Raw genomic sequence first — 7599 nt, 5'->3', positions numbered from 1 at the left:
TTCCCAAAATGTGTCTAGTTTACTCATAATTTTTATCTTGATTTTTAATGACCTCCAACTTGGGTGAAATAGTCCATAATCTCAGATTGGTCCGGATTGGTGTTTGAAATGATAGGAAGTTTTGTAAAAATCACCATAAATTGTAGAAAAATTGTATGGAGATGTGCAAGTAGTCATTTTAAATCTAAGAACTGGAACTACTTACACCTAAAACAGTTTTTCAAACAAAAATGTTTAAGTTGTCCAAAACAGTCCGTGAATGGAGTCCAACTTTTCTGATGAAAGCTGTTAGAAAACTTTAGTTATGTTCTTGGTGTTTTAACTTGTATTCCCCCCCCCCCCCCCCTAAAAACTTGAGAAAACATGAAAATGTAGGGGTATGAACTCACCTTGAGTAGTTTCAGTAGATGATTGTTGAAGAAGATAAGTGTCCAACTCAAGAACACTTGAAGAATCACTTGAAGATTCGAAGATCTAACAAGAATGTGATGATGTTTCTGTAAGCAATCTATGATTGGAGTAGAAGGAAGTGTAAAAATCATAAGGATAGTGAAGATAATTACCAAAAGTAGAAGGAAAGCCTTGGAAATCTTGAAATTGAGAGAGAAGAGTTGAGAGAAAAGTGTTTGATCTTGTGGTGAAAATGAGAGAAAATGAGTGAAGTGGGGAGAGAGGGTGGATGTTCCAGCTCTAAGAACGTGGGAAATGGTTGGAAATGATGATAAAGTACATTAGCATGACTTAGGTATGGTGGAAGGACAAGGGGTTGTACCATGGAGGTATGGGGAGGTTGCTTGTGTCATACACTAAGGCAAAGTCAACACTCCACCCATAAATCTTACCTACTAGATTTTATTCTTAGACAAGGATTTTCCCTAAAATATAATTAAAATATGAATATTTGGGGCTTATTATGTTAAAATATGAGTTTGTGAGAAAATCCCGCGTTAAAATCTCGAAAAACGGGCTCAAAACGCTAAAGATATCGAAAATCGGGTGAAAACTGTCAAAATCCGAACTTCTGGCCGAGGGTTCGGTCCTATCCACTAGAACCGAGAGCATGAGAAGGAGCCGAGAGCAGGAGGAGGAACCGAGAGTGGGGCTCGGATGCGCAAGCTTGCTCCTCGGACAGAAGCTCAAGTCCTCGGATGCGCAGGTTCGCCGCTCGAACCGAAGTGGAGTCTCCTCTGACCGAAGGTGAGAAGGGGAGCCGAAAGTTAGGTTCGGTTTGGAATGATCAGGAGACCGAAATAAACAGAGCACTCGGTCCATTTCGGTTAAGAGGGTCTCGGCTCCTAAGAGGTTTCGGTTCCTGAGAGGGTTTCGGTTCCTTGAGAGGGGTTTCGGTTCCTAAGAGGAGTTTCGGCTCCTTAAGTCCGTTTTTCGCGTAGACTTCCGTTTTTGGGCTGTTTTCGCCAAATTCGAGGGTCGGGATGCCCCGAGTAATTATAGAAAGTTGAGAGAGATTTTGAGAGAGATTTGGGAGAGATTTGACATGCTTGGAGAGATTTGGCATTCAGAAAAATATTTGGGAGAGATTTGACATTATTGGAGAGATTTCTCATACAAAGAGATATTTCGGAGAGATTTCACATACTTAGAGGGATTTAGGAGAGATTTGACATTCTTGGAGAGATTTATCATACAAAGAGATATTTGGGAGAGATTTCACATACTTAGAGAGATTTGACATTCTTGGAGAGATTTGTCATATAAAGAGATATTTGGGAGAGATTTCACATACTTAGAGAGATTTGGGAGAGATTTGACATTCTTGGAGAGATTTCTCATACAAAGAGATATTTGGGAGAGATTTCACATACTTAGAGAAATTTAGGAGAGATTTGACATTCTTGGAGAGATTTCTCATACAAAGAGATATTTGGGAGAGATTTCACATACAAAGAGAGATTTAGGAGAGATTTCAAAATAGAGAGAGATAGAGTGAAAACGATTGAGAGAGGTTTCATTTGTGACCTTTTTGAGTGTCCGGATTCGCAATGCAAGGTCCGTAAACCCTGTAAAGCCTTGTTTAAGGATCTTACACACTCCCGATGAGTATGCAACATTGATTTATCGGTTTGGCTCACCACGTACCACAGTCTAAGGTTAAGGAGATCTAGATGTGCGCACTTTTCGATTTATGATCTCTCATTAGAATAGCGAGTTGTTTAGAAATTACATAGCGTAAACTCTAGTACCTACAGGCAAATTGAGTCGAACGGTTTGACTTGTTGACTTCAGTTGAATTTGAATTGACCGGAAATTGACGGTTGTCACACTTTATCAAGTAAGGTCAATCAAGTTATGTCGGTTTGTCAGCAGAAGTTAGTAGTTGGTACACAAAGTGGGGAGAGTTGGAAAATTCTCCGGTAAAACAACAAGTATCCAGGGTTGGTTAGCTGCTTAGATTTATCAGTGTTGTTAGCCGAGAGTATGGCATGATTGGAGCAAGTGATAGACAAGTGGGGCAGGGAACAGACCATGGTTTCAGGAAAGATAGTTGGTCGACGTGAGGCCTGGGTTTAGGCCATGGAAAGGATTCCGGGAACGGAACTAGAGTTCGGAACCCCAAGAGGGCTAGAACAGACTGCATGGGAGAGATTCCCAGAAAGGATGGTTCGGGGTGACGTACGAAAGTTTTGAGCGGTCCGGATAGACTGAAGGCCGGAAGGCGTACCAGTCAGACCGAAGGCTCGGGGAACGGTCCAGACAGGCTGAAGGCCCAGGAGGGCGGTCCAGACATGCTGAACGTTCTAAGAGTGGTCTGGATAGGCTGAAGGCCTGGTAAGGCGGTCCAGTCATGTTGAAGACTCTGTATGTGTTAGTAGATCTCTATGCGGAGAATGAGTGAATATGTCGTCATGCAATAGTAATCGATATGGTCTGGCCCTAAGTATTGATCATGATGATGGAGTTGGCTGGAGGTCGTGTGTGGGCCTTGTTAGTTATGTGATCGGATTCGGAGTATATGGAAGTTCGAGAGTAGCAGTAGCTCTACATGGATAGTGTAGAGTCGAGTTTAGCTCAGTGGCACTTATAGGTGCGGTAAGGGTTGTTGAGTAGACTTCCTGGAAAGGAAGGGTATGTAGCTTCGGAAGGAGTGTGGGTCCTCTGAAGGGAAGGCAGTGGAGTAAATGGATGATCGAAAGTGCTTCAGTTATTGGTGATAAGCACTGAGAGTGTACCAGATGTATGGAAGCACATACGGGACGGATACCCGTTGAGGTTGTGGAACGGTTAGCATTGACGCAGTGTCAGGGTTGCCCGGAAGCTGTAAAATGTTCCATCATGTCAGCGCGATAAGGGACTTGATCCATGGAGGAAACGAGATGAGTTTCCATCGGTGCAAGTTAATAGAGGTAGCGCCAGTTGGGCGAAAGATAGCGAGTTAATAGTGGGTCAAGACTCGGTGGTTTAGAATGGTACCCAGTTTTCACAGGTGGCGAATGAATGCGTAAGACGGAAGTAAGGTAGTGTCTTCAGGTGGCACTTAGTTGATGAGTGTTGTCATTAGAGAAAAGAAGCTGGTGGCCGACTTGAAGCAGTTGATCAGTACCCTGCAAAGGAAAAGATGGATTTTAGGGTTCGATAGCAGTGTTTGAAGAAATCCGGGTCGGTTTGAGATCAGTGGATGCATTGTGGGAGTGTCATTCGGAAGTTTGTGTTACCGCAGGCTTCGAGGACAAAACCTAATTTAAGTGGGGGATAATTGTAACATCCCATGTTCGGAAGCAAGAAGTTGAAGAGTGCTAAGTGTAAATTAAGGAAGCTACTCGACGAGTAGGTATGCTACTTGTCAAGTCGGAGCGGGATTTGAATGCGGGTTAAGTGGCCAACTCGCCGAGTCGGAAGATGTACTTGACGAGTTGGTGCTGGAATGAGAAAACCCTAATCCTGAGGGTTGCACCCTATTTAAAGGACTTTATGTCCTTCTCCCAGCCTCTTATTCCCCCAAAGAGTTCCAGAAAACCCTAATTCCATGTGAGACTTCATTGTTGAGGAGATTGGAGCTTGGAAGAGGAATTTGGTGGAAGGAGCTTGAGAAATTAGAGGCTAGCATCAAGGGGCTTGTGTAGACCTGGGATCTACATCAGTTTGGGCACATCTCAGAGGTAAGGAGCCATTATCTTAAGCTATTTCCTTTTTGGGTTCATCCTTGGTGGTTGATTTGGAGTTCCCTAGCTTGTTTGAGATCTATTTCGGGTTTGGAGTTTAGATCTGAGGTTGCTACTCCAGATGTAGGCTTGTGATGGTCCAAATTGTCATAAAGCTTTTGTTTAAGAGTTATTGGTGAAGCCCCTTAGTCCTTAACCCTAACCCTAATGTGTTTTGGGCCTATATCTCCTTGGTTTCACGTAAAGTTTGCAACTTTATGTGAGGGTTAGACTGTAGAAGAGTGGATCTATGGATTGGAGCCCCTGCATGGCTCGAAAAGCCACTGTATGGATTGAGAACTGGAGAGACTCGGCGAGTCACATAGGTGTACTTGACGAGTTGTATGAACATGTGCATGGACTCGGCGAGTGGGAAGAATAACTCGGCGAGTCTATTCTTGGACTCGGCGAGTCTGGTCGAAGAACCCAACTTCTTTTGGTTAAAGCTTTGGATTAGTGAGTCGGTTGGTGACTCAGTGAGTTGGACAGGATAGAATTCCGAGATCGTTCAACTTGACGAGTCTTGAGGCGACTCGGCGAGTTGAGTCGTGTTATGGGAGTTTTCTGAGTATAAGAACTCGACGAGTCGACGGGTTGACTCGGCGAGTAGAGTCAACCAGGAAGGTTGACTTTGACTGAGGACTTTGAATTTGACCAAGAGTTGACTAGTTTGACTTCCAAGGGTATTTTGGTATTTTTGGTATTGGTCGGAGCAGCTTGGTCATATCTCTTCAGTCGGCAATTGCAGGTGAGTTATCCTCACTATATCAACAGGGTCTACGGCACCAAGGCTGGCCCTTTATCGGATGGGAAATCCGGGCATTGTTTGTTATGTTATTGGTTTGCTAGATCTGCATCCTGGTATTTAGGATGGTGTTATTTTAGTAACCTAGTTAAGGTCGGTACCCGGTATATAGGGTAATATTATGTTAGTAACATGGTTAAGGTCGATACCCGGTATATAGGGTAATGTTATGCTAGTGATCGGTTAGGTCGGAATCCTGGTTAGGATGTTGATATGTTATGTGATCTGTTAGACTGTTTGTCTGGTTAAGGATTTGTTATGTGAATAATTGTTTTATGTGCACATGTTTGTTTGACGGGGGTAGGGTTGACGCGGGTCCTGCTTTGTACTGTAGGCCAACATACCCAGGGCGGACCGGATATTCCGAAGGTCCAGCGAGCGGTCCAGATAGGCTGAAGGCCCCAAGAGGGTGGACTAGACGTGTCGAGGCTCGAAGAGTAGACCAGGCCGACTGAAGGCCCGGTGACGGCGGACCAGTCATACTATAGACTTAAAGAGTGGACCAGGTGGATTGAAGGCCTGGTGCGGGGGACCAATCACGCTGTAGACTTGATGTACATGGCTAGACTCGGAGGGTGGACCAGGTGGACTGAATGCCCGGTGCGGGCGGACCAGTCACACAGTAGAACCGAGGTCCATAGTTGTTCTATTTTTGATATGCTATGAGTATGTTTATGTGTGGTTGGTATTTTGGGGGTAACTCACTAAGCTTTCGAGCTTACAATTCAGTGTATTGTTTCAGTTACTTCAGGAGATCGTGGCAGGGCAAAGGCGTGATCGTACCGCTCCTCATGTTTTATGATTTATGTAATATGGTTCTGGGGGATACTCTGATGTTTAAACTATTTTGAAAACGAGATGTGTGAACTTAATGGTTTTTGAATGAATTAAAATGTTTTAATTTGGCTCAATTTTTATGGGTATTACACTAAAACCAACTTAAAGATTGGTTCTTTTTAGCCATGCATATCCAACGCATGTCCTCGACTCAACTTAGGTAAAAATGGGGTTTATGGCCAAAAACTTATACATGGCTCAAACAGCCCACCAAAATTTAGATCCAAACCATGAACCACTCCAAATGATTTACAGATTCATAATGTTGCAACCTTTATAAAATCTCACCATCCCAACTAACAAAATTATAAAGAAAATGGGACAAAATCCAAGATCTAGATACTTATTATTAAAAAGATGGAGCCTTGAACACTTACAAGGGTCCAGAATCGAGCTAGGAAGGGAAGTAGGGACTTTCTTGATGATCATTCGCTTACTCCTTCTTGATTCTTCCTTCAAGATCTCTCAAAAGCACTCAAGAAAGCTTCAACAATGTAGGAAAATGAATTTGGGTTTCTTTAGAGTAAAAGAGGGTGGTTGAGACTGAGGGTAAGCAAACCCTAGCCTCCTCATTCCCTTAAATAGGGTGCAATACCCAAAAATTAGGGTTTGAAATGTCAACGATGGTCATGTCATGGCGAGACAAAAGTGACCCGCGACCAGAAAATGCATCACCACATCGTGGAAACTCCCAAAATCGAATTATAAATTAAAAATAAAACATACATTAATATAGGATGTTACAATTAAGCCAACTAAAATTGTTGTTGCATGCTCCCTTACCTGTGAATATATATATATATATATATATATATATATATATATATATATATATATATATATAATAATATCATTATTTTATTCAAATACAAAAAAAGAAACAAACAAATTAAAGCAACAAAGTGACAAACTTGCCTCCGCTTGGTTATCTATAAGTAATGTCTCAACTGTTTTCTAGATTTTCTATTTCTCATCATTGGAGAGGATGCAAGTGTACTTATGAGAATGATTTTAAAACCAAATAAAAATATGAAAAAGTTGCATATAATTCATGGAAAGAGCTTATGGATGCATACCTATACATAAAACTTCTTAGAAAAGTCAAAGTTATGGTCCTCTAGATGGGATGTTCTAATGAGGATAAAAGAATAAAAAGCTTTTCAAAGTTATTCACTGACAGAACTTGCAAAGACCCAGTTAAGAAGAATTGAAAAGAGATTGCCCCCACATGATATTCTAATGATAAAAATATTAACTTTTGTTGAAGGCTAATGACAAAAACAATGCTTTAAGAGATTAGGAAATGAAATCCTGTCTCACGAGATGACCATTACAACAAGGATAATTTGGGCATACAGTTCCATATAAGTTCAAACTTTGTGTTGTGTAGTCACATGTTTCATCATCACACTTGAATTTTAGTTTGATATCAAATTAAATAAAGTAAAAAAGAATGAATTCTAGAATGAAAATTGAAAATCATAATAATTGAATATTAATATATATATATATATATATATATATATATATATATATATATATATATATATAAATTATGAAATGCTTGCATACCTTTATAATTCTCTTGTATATAAACAATTCATCTCGTCTTTTTACCTGTTATTAACAATTTTATATGTTTATTTATTTTTCACCAAGCTAAACAAAAAATATAAGAAACTAACTGAAAAAACCTAATTGGCTACTGACGTTGGAGAGGTTTTCACTTGACATTTAGGGCAACATGATTTGTGCTAGAAATTGTTGTTGGTTGGTATTATGGCTTTTCAAGGGTTATTA

This window comes from Lactuca serriola, chromosome 7, assembly GCF_051521515.1.
Source record: "Lactuca serriola cultivar US96UC23 chromosome 7, Lser_US96UC23_V15, whole genome shotgun sequence".
In the NCBI taxonomy this organism is placed as follows: domain Eukaryota; kingdom Viridiplantae; phylum Streptophyta; class Magnoliopsida; order Asterales; family Asteraceae; genus Lactuca; species Lactuca serriola.
This window is presented reverse-complemented; position numbering follows the sequence as displayed.